Source organism: Meleagris gallopavo, chromosome 4, assembly GCF_905368555.1.
Source record: "Meleagris gallopavo chromosome 4, MGAL_WU_HG_1.1, whole genome shotgun sequence".
Lineage (NCBI taxonomy): Eukaryota > Metazoa > Chordata > Aves > Galliformes > Phasianidae > Meleagris > Meleagris gallopavo.
In genome coordinates, this window is record NC_139407.1 from 39,310,159 (window position 1) to 39,332,293 (window position 22,135).

Genomic DNA, 22,135 nt, shown 5'->3' on the forward strand with positions numbered 1-22,135 from the left:
TTAGTCCTACCTTCATTACCAGATCTCTGACAAAGTCTAATGCCAAACTTATCCTCTTTTTCAACCTATCTGACCATATCACCATGAGCTAGCTGTTTCTTAGCTTCTTCTTGTACAATTTACCAACTTGAAATCTCCTCATCCCTCTCTAAGTATACATTTCCCAATTCATTGGTCAGTTCTCATCCCATTTAGCAATGATAAGCAAATGGATACCAGCATTGACATATCTATCACTTTTTTTCTGTCATTTACCACTCACTAAATATTTGAAGAGCCACATAAAGGCAGAAGCATTCATTTCTAATGAAAGACAGTATAGAATCAATACGACAAGCAGGATTAATGGTGAGAACACGTTGAAATGTAACTGCTATTCTGAGCATGTCCTTTGGCACCTCTAATTTTTTATGTGTAAAGAAGTCACATTTGTCAACAAGGAAAGTTTTCTTCCATATTTTTGTAACTTTACTTAGCACCTATGGGTATCTTTAGATACTCCAGAATCTTTGTCTGCCACTAAATCAATTACAATATTTAACAATCACCTCTCTCATTGGTTCAAGTATTTATTGCACCACCAAGTTTTCATTTTACCTCACAGAGGAGCAGTTTATCTTTCTTTCCCCCGTAGTTTTAATGCAGATAAACAGTGGCCTATTCTGGACAATTCTCTTATTGTCACTCAGAGCAGATACAGGAATACCATCATTTTCTATCCTATATAGTAAGTGCTGCTTAGACTGGTATACAACAATACCAGCATGTTTCCAGCTAGGTAACTGGTACTTTCAGATCATTGATAAGCAAGTCAAAGCAGTGTGCAAGTAACTGTATAGACCTAAGCCAGCTTGTTCCTACCTCTGCTAGGTGTGGAACAATATTTATTTTTACAAGGGTGAGGAGTGATCCGAATAGTCAGTATAAGAGAGAAAACTTTCTACAGATGTGCATGGCAATTAGTGGCATTTATGTCACATCTAACATACTAGGAAAACATTATCAGTGTAGTTATTGATATTAAGACCTCACACAAAGCTCTGATACACTGTCTTCTCAGATTCTTATTTGGTGTGACATAGATGACTACTGCTAGATTATATATGTAAATAAAGTAGTGGCCATCACCTTCCTTTGATGATGTTGCTCTAAGTTAATGATGAAGTGGGACATGGGGATGTGCAGGACATGTCAGTGTTAATGAAGATTTATTTAGCAGCGACATTTGATCAGATCTACTTGATGAAGTCTTAGGTTTCATTAGTTAAAGACATAAAGCAGTCTGTCTGATTAAAGGGAGAAAAAGCAGTGGGGAATTCACATAAATTACTACAGCTCAATTAGGTGTAGACAGTTTAGTGAGTGTTTATTACCAGTAGAAAGGAAGATTTTCCAATTAGATTAAAAGGTGTTGAAAACAACTCTTACAGAGCACAGTGATTTAGACCCATAGCTGGAATAATACATTGTGAGAAGTTGCATTGATTAAAAGTAAGCTGGTAAGTTATCTGCATTGCTTCATTGTTTATCAATGGAGTCCCTGCTGGCTAGATACAATTTACATCACAAGATCAATGTCTAGACTCAGCTAATTTTCTACTTGGTCTGAAGATTTATATGGGTGTAAAGGGCATCTGTATCATGGCTGGAAATACCAACAAGATTTATTGGGGATAATCGTCAAGGAAGTGAAGATGTATCAATCATCAAAAGTGTATCCTTGCCATGCAAGGCCCTTTGCACAGGCATCCCTGCTGCAAAGTTGGATTTGAACAGAAGATATTTTAATCAGAAAAGAATTCCAGTGAGGTTCCACAGGCTCATTGTGAAGACTGAAAAGAGATTAAAACAAAAGTGGAAATATGCAAAGTGCTCTGGCAGTGGTCAGCCAGTGTTTTTGACAAGTGATTGAAGGTACTTGGTGTACAGTACAAGCTCGTAATTCATGAAGCCCAACATCCTACAGAACAGAATGTGACTTCCAGCAGTGCTGAGCTAGCTGGAGTCTAGATCTGCTTTGCCAAAGGATTTTTGGATACAGACTGGGAAAGGTAGGGGGTCATTGTGCCTGGCTCTGAATGACTGATTGTTTCCCATGCAGAAATGGCATGGGGAAGGAGGTGGGGAAGAGAAGGAAAGGAAAAGAAAATGAATGATATTTAAATTCCTTATACTCCTACTGTGCCCTTCAGATCACACAGGCCTGCAGCTGCTTCTAATCCCTCTCTCCCAGAATTGTTCATTGTCAGGACTGGAAGTACTGAGAGTAATAAATGATGAAATTAAAAATATATATTTCAAATATATTAAATATTTGATATAATAACAACACACTCAGTTCTGCACTGCAGCCATTCTTTTACTTTGTATCTAAGCAGGAATTAAAATAATCCAAATGCTACAACGGTGATCTGTTCTAATTTCCTTTTTCCTTTCCCCTGCAACTCTTGCACATTCTGTTAACATTTCTGTTAAAACAGATCCCTAAAGTCAAAGTTTAAATCAATGTCACTGGGGAGGTGACAGTGTTGTGATCAACTGCAATGAAAGCAGTATTTTGCCCCTCCTCTCAACTCTAATAATCAGGCCTTCAGGCTTCAGAAAGGCATATGCACACAGCGGTTCTGTTCAGAGCAAAGGAGATATGGCACAGTGTCTTCCACAGAATAATCAAAACTGGGTATGCAGGGGTTGTTTTCCTTCTTTTCACTAACTACGGCTGTGCTCTCTTATATGGTACGCGTTCTCCAAATACACAGAACAGCACATTCTTGTCCAAAAGTCTTCCTTACATTTACAAATAAAATGGACAGCACTTTCTGTGTAAATATTTTGATGTATATAAAAGCACTTTATAAAAAGAGAGTCTAAACAGAGATTGCCTCACAAACTGCACACAAGAAATTGTTGGTTGCTTTTTAAGATATGGTTCATTAAAGCTGCAACAGTGTGGTTACTCACTCGTCTGAATAATCCCATTGTCTTAAACGCAGGTGTTCACTGCTTGCTGCCAAATTCCACACTGAAACCCTAAAAGTCTTCGTTCTCACCTCAAAATGAACAGAGTTCACGGAGTCTGTACTTCAGTTTGAAGTGCTTTGTCCAGTACATTTGAGCTACGAAGTTTTCCCTGTGCATCTTCTCTACATCTCATGAGACATCCCTTCCCTAACCATAACAACACTTCACTGAAGCAACCAGCAACCACTTTTCATCAAAATAAGCCGCATTCAAACCCTTCCAGGCACCCTGGATAGTACCTTTTTACTATTTTGAACAACTGCTCATGAATAAAACACTGATATTCTTTGTAATGTAAACATCAGGTTTGTTAACAAAACTGGGCTTTGAGTTTGTTTTCTTTATAATTGGAAGAGCTTGTCATTTAAGGAAACAATTAACATTTGTTACAAGCAACTGACTGTAAATGACTGCTACTATTACACTAAATACATTTAATTATGATTTATTGGCGCATAGCAACCTTTTGTAACTTGTAAGCCAATATCCATTTTTGCTTAATTAAATTCATTATAACAACGCTTTTCTACTTAAAGGTGGGGGGAAAAAAAAAGCTAAATGGGAAAAAATATATCCGTAATTAACCATTAAAACTAAAGGCCATTAGGTAACTATGCAGCAAATTTCTTAGTATTTAAACTACTACTGTTACTAATAGTACTCTTGGAGAAAAAAAAAAAAAAAAAAAAAAAAAGCTGAAAAAGACATAGATACAAGAGATTTGTCCACTAGTCTCTGGACTTCACAGAGAGAATTGCCCCCAAGCAATGTCAAGCTGGGAGAGCTGAGCTTAGGCTACCTCGCAGCTCTGGAAACATCTGAAATGAAAGCCTCTGACATTTCAAGCAGCATCTCTTGCATGTTTATATTCTTTAGTGCATCGGGCAAAGCATGCAAATCCTTACTCTCTGGTTGTAAAAATGCTTATGCTCAAATTGTATGCTCTGGTTGTTATAAGCATACTTTTAATTAAAAAAAATAACGGTCTCTCAACAGAATTTCAGCCAAGCAGCCTTCCAAAGGCTCCTGATGTTTCCTGCTAAGTTCTAGATTTTTGGAGTATCATAAACAATCTTTAAGTATCTCAGAGTATCATAAATCATTATCTTCTTTGTTGTATTAGAGACAGGGAAGATGTTTCTTTGCTGAAAATTCTGCATCTTCATCTCTCAGCTTTATATGCACTGGGATTCAAGATTTTAGTCCCACCTACAGACTTAAAGCAGTCTTCAACAAGCTGAAAGTCACACTGTGAGACAAGTATATCAGCACCCCATACTGCTCAGATCATTTATTGACTTTTTAGTTGTAGAATTTCCTGCATGGTCTTGACTTTTCTCCACCCCTCACCCCTTCACCCCCCACCCCTCAAAAAAATGTATTTACCTAAAGAAAATATCCCTTCTTTATTAGGCACTAAACATATAACATCTGTAGAGACTACCTTTGCCCCCATAACTGGTGATATAACATTTCACTAGAATTTTAAAAAATTCAGTGGTAAAGAAGGTTAAATATAGGAGGGAAGGATTTGAATTATTAATTCCCAATAAACCTAGATCCTTCCAAAATGATATCTATTGCATTTCAAATGTTGAAATACATTCTTAGATCCTCCTCTTTCTAACAGGATTTACTCATGCAACTCCTGGGTGGAGATTAAAAATCCACCCCCTCATAGAATTCCCTTTCTTTTTACGTTAATCATGAGGTCAAAGCTAAACTGCAGCCTGTCAGTATTTTAAATGAATATGTTTTACACATTGTAGTTGACTGCTTGCTCAGCAACAGTCTGTGCTATCTGGAGGCCAAAGATAAGTGCTCAGGGATTACCTTTAAAACAATCCTCCAGCTCTTTTTCCACCAACAGTGGAAAGTCAGAACAAAAACTGAGCTGTAATCCTTGCTTCTGTAGACTGGCCAAGTTTTAACAATTGAAGGTTCAGAAAAAGCCCTTGAAAATCTTTGAGCATCAAAGCTCAACACAAGTGCTGTAGCTGTTGAAAGGTTAGGATGTCTAGTGCAGCCGTTTGCTCCTTTCCTCTTCCCCCCCCCAACTCCCCGCTCCCCCAGTCCACTCCAAATATCACCTTAGATCAAGAACTACATACTCAGTTCTGTCAGTGGAGAAGACAACATTACTGTAGACTATTGTGGACTATGATTTCTAGGGATAGTTTGGCTGCCTCTACAATGCACATATGAAAATATCTCAAGACTGTTCTTTTATTACCACTGCATATATAACACTAATTCTGACACTCTCTTTTTATCACTTTAGCTGTAAGACAAACGTGAAATCAAGTGGACAGCTGCATACACAGATGATGGCATTTTTAACCTACTACTTTGGAATGTGGCTCCTTCTATTTCAAATTTTCAGTTGAAGTCACCTTGACAAAGGGAAAAACTGCTGCTGACAAGGAATGTACCATCAGCTTGTTTTGAATATTGCCCATCTGCATGCTTTTTTGGAAATTAAAAAGAATAGTAACTAAGATATTTAAGTTCTACAGTTAGTTAATATTTCCAAGTGGTACATCATTATTCTAATATTTTATATAATTCTACCGGCTATTATTAAAATAAATGCCGTGATCATACCTGTCCCTTAAGTCTTTTAGCAGGATGACACTCAGAATTCTCTTCTGAAGGTACTCTTTCTTTCCGCTTGCTTATATTTGTTATCAGCATTAATCTTTTTCTTCTTTTTTTCTTCTTCTTCTTCTTCTTTTTTTTTTTTAAAGGCAATACATGTAGCCAATCATCCACCACGCTGCTTAGCCTCTGGTTCCTACAACAGAGCTTCCTCTGTTGGTTGGGGCCTCTACTTCGGAACATGGGAAAGAACACATGGGTTTCTTGATTCATGGAGGTTATGAGGATCCGAACATTTTATAGATTAATGTCAACATATGAATGGTGCAGTCAACATGATTCCAATGAAAGGCGGGCAAATCAGTGGCTGAATAAATCATGGAAGAGCAGAACAGAATATGGAGAAGTTACAGATTGTACAAATATATCATCCATGGAAAAAATAATAGCAATTTCCCTCACTTCTGTATATTTTTGACAAGGTTTTAAGCTCTGTTGGGCCAATTCGACTGTAAATTAATTCTCTGCATTGAAGGCAAATAGTAAATATTTTCCCATTGTGAAGAATTAAAAAATTACACAATTCGGGTGTTAAATAAAAAAGAATAGGGGAACTTATAATTATAATACTTAAGCTGTATGAATTAGAGGAGTATTGCATCCAGTAGGAAGAACAGACATTTGATAAAAATAAAGAAGTTTAAAGCAGAGAAAAACTCTGCTTTCCTTTACAGTTTTCCTTTCCTACAGTTTTCCTTTATCAGGAGGTTATAAGAACAGCTATTCTGAGCAACTGGAGGAGATCACAATGAAAGGAATTTCTCCTTTGGAAGCCAATTTCAGCTCGTTTCTGTCAGCTAAATACTAATGCTGGATTAAACCCTGTCTGAAACAGAAAAATATGATTCACTAAATGTTACTTTTCTTAACCCAAATTAAAAAAAGAGTTTTCAAATCCACTCTAGCTCATTAGAAAGGACATTTTTTCTGGGTCAAATTACATCCAAGCGATTTATCTAGCTACTGTAAGTAATTAGTGAACCATATCAAGATCTATGTGTATTACACTTGATTGTAAATCTTTACTTGCAAGTACTAGACAGCCAAAAATCAGCAGAATGTATATGTTAGCCCACAAGGCAAAGAAGTTAATTTGAGTGATATGTTCTGCAGTGAACAGTTCTCAGAACTACTATGGCCAAAGGAATTGTAAAATGATTATTCAGAGAAGAGATTTAAAACAAACTCTTTAATATAGTTTTAAAGACTAAAGATTAATCAATCACTTTCAGTTTATTCACAGTGTACCTTAATATTCAGAAAGTTAAAATCATATTCGCCTTCTCCTATTCACAGTTAATTTATAGCCTTTAACAAACTCCATGTGATCACTCTCTTTTCACGTATTTCTTAAGTATGTGATTGGAATTACATACATTTGATGCCAGGAAAATTAGATAAACCAGTTCGAAAATCAGCTGACAGGCAAGTGATGTAGACTGCAGCTTATAGCCATTGAGAATTGCCTTAGATGCAAAATTACCAAATTTTTTCAACAATTATTATACAGTACAGCACCAAGAGTTCATTGTCATGTGTTTTAAAAGGAAGAATGGCCTTTAAAGAAGCCTGCCATCTATACTTCACGTGTATGGAACTTTTTGGTTCTCCGAACATACTTCCACAGAAATAAAATAAAATAAAACACAAAAGCAGAAATGAAAAATTCTGAGTACATAACTGGTTTCTCTATCATACAGAATAAAGGCACTCACTGCCCAGTCAAGTGAACAAAATAAGGATGTGTACATTTCTATTTTAGAGAACATGCTAGAGTGTAGATAATAATCTATTTTTAGAATTTTTAAGACTTTAGCAATATTGTAAAATTTGCCATCATACATTTCCCAAGTAAACATAGAGAGATTCATGACAAACCATCTCATTTTTGTAAAGGTATTATTCATCTGAGTGGTATAAAAACCAATTTTCTATACTATAAATCAATATTATATGTTCTATGAACCAGCATTATATAATATTCTATAAACCAATATTCTATCTTCTCTTGAAGACAGTGCTCTTAAACAGTGGGCTTAGCTTAGCTGTGGATATATAAGCATAAAAATACCATGCTTATAGGAATGCTTAGGAATTCTTTTTGAAAAATCTGAAACCTAGAGGTGATGCTTCAAGCACGAGTTAAAGGATACATAAGCTAGAACGTATGAAAGAAAAAAAAGACAATTTTTTTAAAAGGAAAAATTATGGAAAGGAAAAGGAAAAAAAAAAAGGAGAAGAAAAAAGAAAAAAAAAGCAAAAAGTATCAGTTTGGAAAACACCTGCTTTAAAAAAAAAAGTGCATTTTGGATTTATATGTTGTTAAAACTTTTAATTTGTCCAATTTATTTATTGCTATGATCAACTAAATGATCAAAAAAAATAGACTGTGTGGAAACTAACAACTTTAAAGTGAGCATACTTTTTTTAGGTTCAGAATATAAAGTTAAAACATTCTAGAAAATGCCAGTATATCAGACTGACAACTAAGCTGTTTGCCTAGCAGTCACTGAGTGAACAGTGATTTCTTGAATCAAAAATGTAATGAACAAACACTATACTGCACCTTTTAGATAGGTACTGTTCTCATACCAAATTCCTGCATGAGAATCAAAAGCAAAATATAGTATAGTAGTAATAATTTCTAAACAGAAAAGTAGTGCATAATTTAGCCATTGCAGGATTGTATAGCAGAACAAAGGACCTGAGGATCTTCAAAATACAGAAAGGAAATGTACTGATTAGGCTGTAGGCATCCTTCATGTTTCCCTAAAAAATTTCTTTAAAGGCTATAAGCTGTTCCACTTTATGTGGAAGTATTCAAAATGATAACAGCATAGCCTAGGAGTCATACACAGAGTTCTAAAACATTATATGCAGGACTTCTATTTGCTTTAAAATGGAAGTATTTCTTCTATGAAAAAGAAACAATGAACCTTTAGAGCATGCTAGGAACAAAGCCTCATCCAAAGCCTCATGACAATTTGGTGCTTGGCCCCATTATATTGTTATCAATCAGAAAATGTGTCAGTTATGGTGTTTCTTGTGATACGAACACCTTTCTAGTAGTAACTCAACTAAGAAGGCAACTCATTTTACATAGGCCACTGATCAACCACTGGATAGCAATGAATTTTAGTCACTAGCAACCTGAGACAGATATGAACCGGTGACCTGCAGGTGAAAAGAAGGGAATTACATTACTAGTGTTCTGATCTACCCTGTCTATTGGACATCCAGCTCCATTTTTATTTTTTACCGAGAATCAACCACTACAGACACACAAGATCAAATAGCATACAATGGTCAATCACCATGTATTTATATCAGATTCTGTTACTAAATTATTATCTGAAGAAATTAAGTCCAGTAGCATATTAATGCATTAAAATCACTTATTTGCTGTTACATAAAATTATTTTGCCAGCTAAATGCTTATGATGAAGAGAATTTATAATAATGCAAAGAGTAATGAAAAGTGAAAAATGAAAAACGAAAAGAAGAAATTCAATTGCATGTTTGAATCTCCAAAGATAAGAGGAAAAAAGAAGAAAGAAAAAAAAAAAAAACAACTCAGAAATACGAGGAAAAGATTTAGATAATGCTGTTTTTCAGACTTGAGTTAAAACATTTTTTTCTGGACAGACGTCAATAGCATTTTTATAGTATTTTTCAGTCACATAAATATACTATAATCTCTGAGTTTTTTGAATTTATTTTAAGATACTTTCCTTAATAATCCTTCCTTTAAAGATACCAGCATGCTTTAACACTCACTGTTTTGCCATTTTCATGCCTAGTTGCTAGCAAGTTGCTTTATAGCTTTTATTTCTTCACTTTCAAGTGGCCGCCTGTAATTGTACTTTCTTTTCTATAACAAAACACAACAGAAAACATGGCTGTTCTCATTACTGACAGCAAAATAATACAATATAGGACTGACTACTGCCCTTTTCTCTTTCTCTGTAGCCCCAGTACTGGCTATTCTGATGAGATGCTGCTAATCTACCAACATTCTTTTGCTCACATAGTGACAGTACCTTTAATGAAAGAATTAAACTCCAACTATTGTATTAAATAGAAGATGGGATAGAGGCAAAGCCAGGAAAAAGAAAATATTGCAAAGAGTATATCCACTGAATGAGCAAACTTCTAATGCAAACCTGTAATTCATGGCAGCATACAAAATTACTTACTACATATTTGTATCTTTTGATACAGATAACTAAGTATAGATAAATTTTATTTCTAAATAAACACAGCCCTGAGGCTCTGTGAGATGATAAGGTTTGTCTCCAACAGTCAAGATATACTTTTACTATAAGACACAGTACCTATGGACTTTACTAGGCTTACAATATAGTTCAATATTTCTCTAAGTTGGGTGCAAATTCTTCCATGTTTACAAGTTTCATCTAATATCTTCATCAGCTACCAAGATTATTCCCTGACTGTGTACTATAACATTTCATTGTTACAGAGTTGATGGTGGGTTTATTATGTATTAAAGGCCTCAGTTTCACAGAATGCAACTTCTAAGTGTGTAATTTATTCCCACATGTGCTTCAGCACATCTTAAACCTCCTCTTTAAGCTTAAACCACTTCACACTGTTTTGGAACATTACATAGGAATTCTGTAGTGGGGCAGACTCATCTTCCTGTATCACTTCCAATATCTTATATTTAGGAGTAAGCTAAAATTACCTTGCAAAACACAAGTCAGAAATACAGTCTGCAAAACATATTTGTGAAGAATGATTAACATTTGCAGGCCATCTTTCTGTTAGTGAATCACCCATACTGTGATTAATTATTATTTGTAATTATCTTATTGTTTATAAAAACACATTTCTGCATCAGTGTCATTTGCAAATATTTTTTTATAATGATGATTTCAGATATTCAGTGTTCATTATACTATGATTGCATTCCTGAAGCTTAATGTTATGTGATCTTCTGTTTCCAACAAAAATGCTGAATTAGGGGAGAGAGAAAAATAGAAAGTATTGTCACCAGATCACAGGATGCACTTCATTCTGGAAAGGCATTGGGAAGACATGGTATAGCCTGGGGTTGCTAACTGTGTATTTCTGAGGATGTTGTTTATGCCATGAAAAGGTGGGTAGAAAGAGGCTCAAAGTGAGATCAGAAACAGTGAATAAAAATCACAGGTAAAAAATGAACAATAAAAAAGAAGGAATGTAAGCAGATGGGGAAGAAAAATCTTAAAGGAGTAAAAACTAAGCATGAACAGATAATTTTTTTCCCCAGGAAGGAGTCTGCAAAGCTGTTTGGAGAAAATATGAGGCAAATATATAGAAGAAGACATGGAAAGAAGAGAACATAAGTGATGACATTCAGAAAGATGGCACTAATGAAGGACAAAAAAACATCCAAACATACAAAAAAAACACAACAAAACAAAACCAGAATAAACAAATAGGATAAAAGCAAAAGACAGGGAAAAAAAAAAAAAGAAAAAAAAAAAGAAAAAAAAAATTTCCTTGGATCAATCTCAAGACAAAGATATTTTTTTGCTCCTGAAACTTAACGTGTCACTCCAGCCTTAGAAATCTGTTATTAACTCTCCTTGTAACAGCATAACCTGAAAATCAACATTTAGTCTTAAATTAAATTCAAACTTCTACTTATATATGAACTTAGTTCAGCAAAATAAACTCTCCATAATTGCTAAAAATGAAAATTTTTCTCTGAATTGAAGAGATAAGTCCTTTTTTATGCCACTAGGCAGTCAAATGCTGCTGCTGGCTAAATTATCAAATGTTCTTGGTTATTTAGAGATAATTGTGTAAGTCTCCTGTACGCTGCCTGGTATACAGTGAAGTTTATTGGCAATGAATGTGAACATAAAACCATATCCTATTTGCAGAATAAAAAAGGAATTTTGGAGTGTGTTATCACTACTCAAGTCAAAGATTTAGGATTTTATGATTAGGCTGAGGTAGAAAATAATAAGCATTGCCTTATTTTTAATGTAATTACCTACTTAAAGTCAGAACAAATAAAAAATCAAATGACAAACCCTCAGAAAATTAAGTAATATTAGAGACTGCTTTAGTTAATAGAGGGTTGTAAACAATACTGTTGTTAAATGCTTTATTTTACATTTGTTCTTGTAATAAGCAACAAAATGAAAATGGGATGGCTGAGAATAATTTAAAAATTTGCCAACATAATTCAAATTCATACTGTATCTTGCAATCAAAGTTCTCCAGATATTTTAAAAACTGAACAGATATCCCTATGTTTGTTTTAAGGATGGCACAAGTCAGATAATTATGTAAGTACAGCAGAATAATTCTATTCTGTGCCTGCCTGCATTAAATCAGTTGAGAAGAAAAAATAATGTTAAAAAATGTATTACTGTTGAATACGATTGAGAAATCTGGGACATACTCTTAGGAAAGCAAGAGAGGACAAGAAATGGACAAGAAGTTATAACTTGTCTCTGAATGAAGCCTTACAAGGAGTGCATTGGATGAGAAGTTCAAAGTGAATGAAGTTCAGAGGGGATAATATCCATAATTTTGGAATTCTGACATAACACTAATCTGTTGCAAATCTGATGTGGGAAACAATGAAAAATGATTTACAGCTAAAAACTACTGATACAGTACCAAGAGCATTTTTATTCAGGTATTTTAGTATTGCTTAAAACAAATACGTTAATGCATCTTTGAACTTTTTAGAGATTAACTCCAGGGAAGTACTTTGACTAGCCTGGACTGACCTAAGCTACCATAAGTAACCGAATATTAAAGAGTGTCGGTGAAATATAAATTTACAATAAGGCTTTTCTTTGGTCCTCCAGCTTTGCATTTTACATTCTCCTCAGAGTGATGCAGATGAAAAAACAGCCCCTGAAAACTTAGAAATATGCAACTATTAACCTCTCTGAAATCAAGCTCTAGGGTCTGTAATCTTTGCAGATACAAAAATAATAACATCAATGTTTTGGTATTTGACACTGAAATTTTATTACACATTTTCCTCAGTGAAATTTTCAGTGATTCAAGCAAAGGCTGCATTATATTAATATTTATTACCTTTGCATCTGTCTTTGCAGTTAGAAACAGTCTGAACCTGTCCTTCAGGTACAGATGAGTGCATTCCTCATTAGCCTCTGTTGTTCACATAGATGGAAAGATTAAGTACATAACAATAAAGTTTTCTTTGTTAAATTTAGGTCTGTGGATTGAACTCGACTTTGTTTCAGATAGGACAAAGTTGATTTTCTGCACAGTATCTGGAATGATGCACTGTTTTGGCGCTAGGAAAAAACAATGCTGATAACATAGCTTTAGCTGTTGCTGAGCAGTGCTGTGCAGAGCCAAGGAAGTCCAAGGTCCAAGACAGCTTGACTAAACTAGGCACTGATTTAGTTTCCCTTGAGACTTGAAAAATGTCTTACATCTGTGTTTAAATCCAACTTATTTTAATGCACTCAAGCACCTGTGCTGCATGGAAAAAAACATGCAAGTCTATATTCTCAAAGTTACAGTATTGCAAAATGTTTATTCACACAGGGCTAAATTACAGTGATGGACATCCTCCTATAGTACTGTAAAAGATTCCAAGTCATCTTTGCTCTGAGCATTAATATATGGTTAATGTTGATATGCCATTAAAACACAAGCCAGGCGCAGACCTCTTAGTTCAGAACAGCATCCCTGTTCATGGATAAATCAATCAGGTACAACTTTATCTCCCAGGACAGAGAACGAGGTTAAGAAGTTACTGCTACTACCAAGCAAGCAAACTGTTATTGTCAATCAGGCACATAAATATGCTCATAAATAAATTACTTCAAAACAATCATTTTAATTTATATGCAAGCTGGATCAAGGCCTAATGCATGCAGAACAAAGGAGTAAAATATGATTTCAGATCAGCTTCTCCAGCAGCATTTTTAATAAAAGTTATTTTTATGGAAGAGCAGCTGATGTCTGCACAACTCTAGCTCACAATGCTGAACCAGTTCTGGTAAAAATAGAGTATTTGACTCTCGCACACAAATGGTTCTCTGTATGTTTGTACTGTCTTTCAGTGCTCTAGAAAAGGCTAGCTGAAGTATTATTAAGGAAAAAAATATGTGATATTATAAATTTTGAATAGGCAGAAATAGATTCAGAGTACATAGAATAATACAACCAACAAGCATTATCATGTCATTATCATGTACAGAAAGTATATGAGGCACACAGTACGACAATGAATTTAAGGGCGAGTAATCTGAAGAAATATGGAACTCTAACTTGTCAAGATGTGCTTTAAATTGAATAACAACTTCCCTTTTGCAATCATTAGTACAGTAATTTTCTGCTTGTATTTCACTTTCACAGTTTTTAAACATCAGTCAAAGCAGTCAGGTAACATCTACTTTTTGATGTCAAGTGTTGCAAATTCAAATGTTGCATACTTAAATCAGCATGGGCTACCAAGAGACTCGTAGAAAAATGATTAACGTTTTTACTAGATTTTAACAATTAAGTTCTGTGTGTATATAGAAAAAAACAAAATTTAGCAGCTGAACAAAATGCCTATTGTAACTACAGGCAGCAAACACAAAGCTTCTTCTGGGAAGGAATTCATAAAACTTATCTCTCTCTAGAACCACACTGAACTCAGAACAACAGAGCAGGCATCTCACTTCCAGAAGATCATGGTATGCTTTTCAGTCAGATGCTTCCTGCTGCTGATGAAACTTAAATTGCATTCTCTGAAGAGGTTTAATTCATGAATTACACTGCCATGGTTACGAGGTAAAAATATTGTGGGCTCAGGGGGCCATCTAAGGGAACTGGTGGTCTGAGAAGAAAAATGATCTATTTGATATTTCTTTTATATATATTTGTAAATATAAATAGATATATATAACCCTTAGTACTTATGCATTTTACATATCTGTGAAGTTTAACTGAGTATCTCCTAAACACTGAAACAGTGACCCAATTCACCTACAGTGCACTGAATGGGATGCAACATTTAGTAGCTCATCGGTGTTAGCTGTCAAAGATAATACAAGAATAGTTGTCAGATATCAATTCCTTGATAAAGTAACACTCTCACTCTTTTTCAAAAAAAAAAACACCCAAGTAGGGATAGTTAGAGTGCAAAGTTACAAGGGCTGCACCAAAAGTTATGCATCCTATTTTATTATCCTGGCCCATGATATCAGATGAGGATGTTGGTGGTATGGTAGCAGAGGTTGAACTTTCCCAACAATATCCCATTACATTGTGCTGGTGTGCAACAGACGACAGTCTGACAAACTGTAATGTGACATGGAATTCTGAATGAAGCACAGGTGTACAATTGAATTTTCCCATGTGGAAAAGAAATTGCACCCATTGACATTCATCAGTGCTTGGAGAAGAGACAGTGGATGTGAGCACATTGAGGCTGTGGGCGGTATTTTCAGCAGTGGAACAGTGGGTCACCTCTGCTGGTTCACATTTTTACAACAATAGCATGTAGGCTTTTGTTCATCACTGGAAAATGCATTTTATACATTTTATATAGAAATTAACACAATTTTTGCAGTTCATATCAATTAAAAATGTATTTTGCATATGGTACAGAAAAATCTAAGCATTTTTTTCCTGTGCATGTATCCATACCATCAGAGAGCACATCTGTAACATTTACACACAATTTCCATTCAGTCTTCAAGTATGCATAGGGTAAAGAGAGATATGCTTTCGTAAATCATAGTATCATCTCTCAAAATTGCTCTCAGACATTCCTAGATATGCAAGGCTTACTCTTCTCCATATCTCAAATTCCTTGTACTATTTCCCAAAATGGTTAAGCATTTCAGTCATGCATTGTTTTTTCTCAAGATCTTCCTGCTTGACTGCAGAATTTCTCACCTTTCAAAAATTCAGAAAGCAGCTATATAGCAAATATAATTTAAAAAATATAGACTGGCATGTCACCATCTAGATGCTTAAAAAATTCTTACAAGTATCAAAGAATTTTTGGGCGGTGAATTAAAACACCTTAACACATAGCAGTTAAGCTATTCATTTTATATTCTCTAAGTCTATACTTTAAACACTACTGAAACTCTTTAAGGCACTAGTTCATGTTGTATTACAACTTTTATGACAGCATAGTATTTCTGTGATATTGTGCTACTGCTCTGAGTGATATATATTGTGCGCCAAGATGGAATTTTAGCAAATGGAAATATTTGCATTTTATGTGTCATGTGTAGCTGTTGCCTCACCTGCTTTTCTGAAAAAGGAACATTGAAGCAGTGAGCTACAATTCATTTTAATCATTATAAGCAATGCATAGAAGAAATCATTATGTACCAACTGATAAGAATATCCTGTTTAATGAAATGCATATTTTTGAAGACTCAGAGGTGCCGTAATGTTTGCACTATTATTTAAGAACCATTAAGTATGATTGAGACAGTAGCTCTATTAAAAATTTTATAGTCTTCTCAGTGTACATTTATTTTCTACATCAACTCTTGCTCTTTTATAATACTGTCATAATAATTCAGCATCTATGCAATGCCACACTTCAATAGATTGAAGTTAGGAGCACATTTTCCTCAGAAAATTAAAAAAAAAAAAAAGGATAAAGAATAAGTTTCTGGCAAAAAGCCTACCTCGTCTACATGAATTATAAACTGTTTAAAATAATTTGCTGTCTCTAGGTCTCTCTAACCTTGCATGGAAATCTTCAAGTGGCTCAGAAGCAAATTTGCATAAATTCAATAAAAGTTTCAAATCTTAGATTTGTACTTCCCAAAGTACTTTTCTGCCATTAACTTTCAGTTTTAATAGCAATAAACACTGAATCTTTTGTTCTAGCTATTTGAATCAACAGCATCTTGTTAAAGTTTTCTGGATAAAAATGCTCATTAGCTAATTGAAGTCACAGTATAAAGTTGACTTAAAAGCAACAGAAAGCAGTGCTGTGTTTGACTTGTAGGAAGTATCTCCCAGATAGAACCCAGGCCAGGACAGCTGATGACTCATAAATCGGATCTTATTATACTGTAAGGGTAACACACGGCTCCTCGGAGATGAGGAGCACTGATCCAAGTGCACTTTTCACCCTAGGCAAACATACTGCTGTCAGAGATACAGAATCTACTTTATGACCTAAAAATGTGCTGGGATAAATTTTCCATAAATTAATTGATATGAGAAATTCTCTAAATTATATCTCATTTCCAAGACTGCAAGCTGATTGTGAAGCTTAGGGCTAGGTTCTTGAATTTTGATGTTTTTCTCAAATCTATTCTATAAAAATGACCTTCTGTTATCATTCAAGATCAATCAGTTTGAGGTTATTCAGTTACATCAGTCAATTAAAATATTTTCTGTTTAAAACCCAAACTATTTCAGACTACATTGTATTGTGACATTAGCCACCAAGAACAACAAAAAACAAACAAAAGAAAACCCTAGGTATATACCCAGTTCTGGCATCAGGAGTTATTGTTCAAAATACTTTTCTCACTGTGGGAATGCATTTTTGTACGTACCTAACTGTATTCATTCGACCTATCTGCCTGTTATGATAGTAAATATTATCAATCATATCTAGAACAAGTAGAAAAATGAGATAACTTTTAATGAAAATGGAATTATGTCAAAAGAAGAACTAAATGGTTAATGGTAAATAAACATTGATTTAAGGCACTGCAAAGCAGCAGTAAGAGTAATTAGCATCTCTGGGACAGGTACCACACAACACTTGAATTTGCAAAGACTGTTTCTGGACAGAAAAACGTTGTTGATTTTCTTATGTGTTAAGTTTCTGAAGATAATTATGATATCCATCTCTCCAGCTCAGAAAAAAATCCACATCAATAGTATGACAATAATTAATGCTCCAGATATAACAAAAAAAAGAAAAAAAGAAAGAAAAAAAAAAGAAAAAAAGAGACATTTCTGTTAAGATACCTTGCAGTACTTACTTAATAATCCTCCCAAGAAAGCATTCCAGTTACTTCATCCTTGCAAATCATCCAGAAGATTATTTAAGATTATTTCCTGTCATTTTAAAACATGTCTATGGTGGATTCCTGCTCTAGCATGACACTCAGTGCATTTTTAATTGAATTCTATGAAATGACATCCCTTTGTGTGAGAAAGTGTTATGGCATGAAAAAGTAATTAAGAAAAGTATATAGATGTAAGTTAGCTGAAAAATGAATGCTAGATTATTAAATATTTTCCTATGATGTGTAGAAGAGTAACACACAAACTCATTATTTTTTGTCTGCAATCTATGATTTTAACTAAAAGCAAAACGGGTTTAAATTTGCAATTAGTCATTTGTAGGAGAAGCATAAAATACAGCACTATTAAATTGTGTATTTAAATGAAACATTCAAAGTGTACAGGGTGAATGTAATGCACAGGAGTGCCCCAGTTTGTGAATTAAAAATATTTCTGATTTGTTGTACTTACTCTGAAAAGTAATATGACATCAATTGGCTACACATGGCATAGATGACTAATAGTAAAGATGAAGTGCCGGGTTTTTTAAAATAACATTTTTTCTTTACATCCCCAACAAAGAAGCAGACAAGAATGAGAGGATGTCAAGTTCCTAAACACAGAATGGATGTTTTTAAAGCAAAAGAAAAATAGAAAAACTTTTGAATACATGTTCTTCCCGAAAAGTTTTCCTTTTTCTTCCAACAACACTAATCAGTCTAATAACAAGTGCCTATAAATCTTGTTCTGCCTATGCCTTCAGGCCACCAAAACTACTATAAAAATACCTGAAGTGGAAAGAAAGGAAAACAAAGGCCAAAGATTTTCTTTTCCAGCTTTCAGCAATTCATTTTTTCCCTTTCTTTGCATTGTCTAAAACCAATCACATTTCACATGGCAGTTCTTTCTTCACTGGTTATAAAAAGTACTTCCTGACTTGATTTCCCCACTCTAACAGGAGGTGAAGAACACAATTAGAGTCACAAGAGATGTCTGCTAGGAATGTCCAAACTGCAAATTTCCTTAAATGGGAAAGCCCTTGGGATAATTCCAGGTTAATGGTATTGTCTGCTGCTATCACGTTGCTGAAAGGAATGAATATAAGATACTTCTCTCCTGTGGCATAGAAGACACTTTTCATTCAGTAATTTATGTATTTTATGCTATTTATTTAATTATTCTAATTAAAATGAGAAACATTGTCCTGTGCAATTATTGTTTATCTTTACCCATGCAAATCACACTTCCTAGAGAGTTAGCCCCATCAACTATACAGTAGGTACACTGGAAAAAATTTATGGCTAACAGTAGAGTCCTTGGGAATGACTTGGTGGCTTGGAAGCTTAGTGAACATGCAACTGTGGTATGGTTTCCAGGCCACCAAAGGAGGTGTTACAGAGAAAGATGATAACTCAAGAGAAAATTGTTTTACCTTTATCCATATCAAAGTCCTCACTCAATCAACCTCCCAGCCCCAGGTAATTATTTTGTTATTTTTTCACTATTTTAATATTAACTATTACTTATTTATCATTCCAGTCACTAAAAGCCTCTGGTTAGAAGTATTTAATATAAATATAATTCACATCAGAGTCCAACCATACTCATTAAAATTTAAATCAAAATGAACTAATCATCTACTGAGGTACTGTGGATTCCTGCTAGTGAATCAGAGCCATACTTAAGAACTGAATTCTTTTCACTTTTTCTGTCATCCTGTTACCTTTCTTCTGGCACTATTACCCTAGCAAGGATAACATGAAACATTTTGTCTTCCCATACTCTTGCCATATTCAAACAGCTGTTACTCATACCCAAAAAATAAGGTAGATGATAGAAAAAGACTTTGGGAAGACATATATGAGGGCAAAAGTTTTATAGCTTTAGTATTACTAACAAATCAATTCCTCTGAGCTGGGGTACCATTAGTAGCTTTTAAGATTGCCTAGAGCTGTGTCATTCTCTTCTGTTTTGACACATTAATGCATTAATGGTATGTGCAGGCTGACATAACTTCTCTGAAGTACTATTACAGTAATTACCAGGAGTCTTCAAAATGACATGCAAAGTTAAGAAAGGTGGCAAGAGTGTAGATACTCAAACACTCTCAAAACATTAATTCAACACTGACAGTGCATAATTAAGAAACTACAAAACATTGAGGCAGAAATTGTCTCATGTATACTGTCAGAGAAAACAAGCAATGAACGAGAAAGAAATTATGTGAAAATGATGGCTGATACTATCAAACATATCTGCTTTAGTAAGCAGATGTTAAGAGAACCAGGGCAACAAGTACTAGGTTTGCTCAGTTTAGTTATTTTATACTGAAAAAAATGTTACAATATCATCTGTGTACAGCAAAGAAGAAGCTGGTTAGGAAGGAGCAGATTGTAGTAATGAATCCTGAGTCCAAATTTCGAACCTCTGAAACACAGAACAAAAAGAATTTCAGGATTTCTTAAATTATCACCTATATCTCCTAAAGTAAATTAGCAAGAGCACAGAACGTTACCTGGAAAACAGGTCTTTGCCATTACAAATCACTGTACTTTTTTTTTTTTTTTTCTCAATCATGTTTCTTTGTCCTAACCACTACTCTGAATTACAAATTCAGTATGCTGAACGTTACTTTACCTTCTCATCTAAAAACACTCCTTCTTCCCCTGTACATGTGGTTCAATAAACTGATTCAACAGACCAAGCACCTTGATCTCAAACCCCCAAGCTGCACTTCCTTTAGTTGCAACTAGGATCCATCAGTATCCCATTGCCTCATGGTCTGTTGACTGAATTGCTTTATAGAAGCAACTCTTTGAACTAGATCTTTGTGATGTTCAGCAATTGTTGGGATTATTGTGAGATAACGAGTTTGGAGTGGTACTAAATCAAAATTAGGTATCAATATCCCTGAGATTCTGACTCCTTTAAAGCAATAAGACATCATGTATAACATGATGAAATCAAAGTTCTTGGAAATAATACAGTTTCAGAAAAGTTCTATAGATTGCTCATTCTTGGTATATTTGAAAAGAAATAACAGACATGACATTAATTAAAATAATTTTAACAATACAATTTGCTGCATTTAAATCTACTCTAGGAAACTGATTTTATTGCTTGCTTATTACTAACAAGAGAAGTCTTAAACTCTTCATAAAGTTTATGTTCTTGAAACATCCCCTGAACATCTCCTCTCTCATCTAAAATTCAGCTGTAACAGTCTACTATTTCTTTCACACCACAGTCCACAAAAGCAGGGCCAAGTAATAGCCTTCCTTAAACTCATATTTCATACTTGCAGTATCATCATTTTCAGTAGGTGAATAGTTAATTATTTTAGGAAAAAAATATATTTTTAAATTGTTATATGTAAAGATTTTGTTTTGTATGGTGTTTTGTGAGAAAAAGAGCTGAGTAAGGATTGACTGATCAAGACTTGGCTGTTAATTATTTACAGCTGTAAATTATTTCTATTCTTAGCAAAACATATTTTAAATTGCTGCAGTTTATTTTGTAATTTGAAATGGTCATTAAGAATATGGGTGATATTTTACCTAATTCATAAATATTTAAAAGTCTGCTGACTTTTTATCATGTATTTGTGCAGTATGTTTTTCATAAATACTGAATTTAGTGACAGGTTATTTCCAGTATAACAGCACAATTATCGTTCTTCTAGAAAACAGCTAAAATAATATTGAAAATATTAAAGACTAGGAAGTGTCTTTGTATGATTTATTATACAAAAAGTACTAATGCATTTCAGAAGCATGGTGGAGCTGTATTTCGGTTGTTCCTATTAAAAAATTCTGGCTTCCAACTTGTCAGCTTGATATATGTTTCTTCACAAGCCTCATGTTTTTCATTGTTTTCGTAAGGACAAAGTGAATTTGATAGCAACACTCACTCCTATTCTGCCAAGGCCAGAATATTTGAATGCCAATTAAGGAGGAAAGCAAGAAAATATTGCTTAAATAAATAGTATGCTGTTAAAAAAAATCTCAGATGTCCTTTTAAAAATAAATAAAATAACACTTACCCTTCTCTCCCTCTCTCTGATATTCAGAAATTTAAGTTTTAAATATAAATTAAATCCATGAATAAATAATAATCTGTTAGGAACTATCAGCAAGTTTAGCCAAATTACCCAGTGATATACTTCAGCTGTGTTATGACAGAACTCTCAAACACACATATATATGAATTTTTAAGGAAACACATGTATAAATACAGTGCTTGTTTAGTAAGCCTCTTCTCCCACCAAAAGAGTGGTTTTAAATAACTTGGTATTTGAAGTAGAAGATAACCACTGGTATTTCTCTACCAAGCTCCTCTAGGAAGGAAATGTATTTTCAGGACAAATGCAGCTAAGCAAAACAAGAAAATGCTGCGTACACAAAATTAAGTATCTTTCCTAAAATACATGATTGAACAAGGCTGAAATACGTGATTGAACATTAGG

The 22,135-nt window shown here is 34.2% G+C and overlaps 1 long non-coding RNA gene across 3 annotated transcripts in view; it reads right to left on the reverse strand.

Annotated features, from left to right (window-relative positions):
* The window catches only part of LOC104910725 (uncharacterized), a 183,315-nt gene that overhangs the window by 4,423 nt on the left and 156,757 nt on the right, over positions 1–22,135 (reverse strand). Inside the window, exons 5-6 of one of the 3 annotated variants that reach the window (XR_004159625.2) lie at positions 9,457–9,550; positions 5,626–5,986 (exon numbers count right to left, since the gene is read on the reverse strand). The exons of 1 other annotated variant lie outside the window; for it this stretch is intronic. This is a non-coding gene — a long non-coding RNA (uncharacterized LOC104910725). The remainder of the gene's footprint in view (positions 1–5,625; positions 5,987–9,456; positions 9,551–22,135) is intronic. One more of the 3 variants, XR_014882783.1, reaches the window with a different exon arrangement.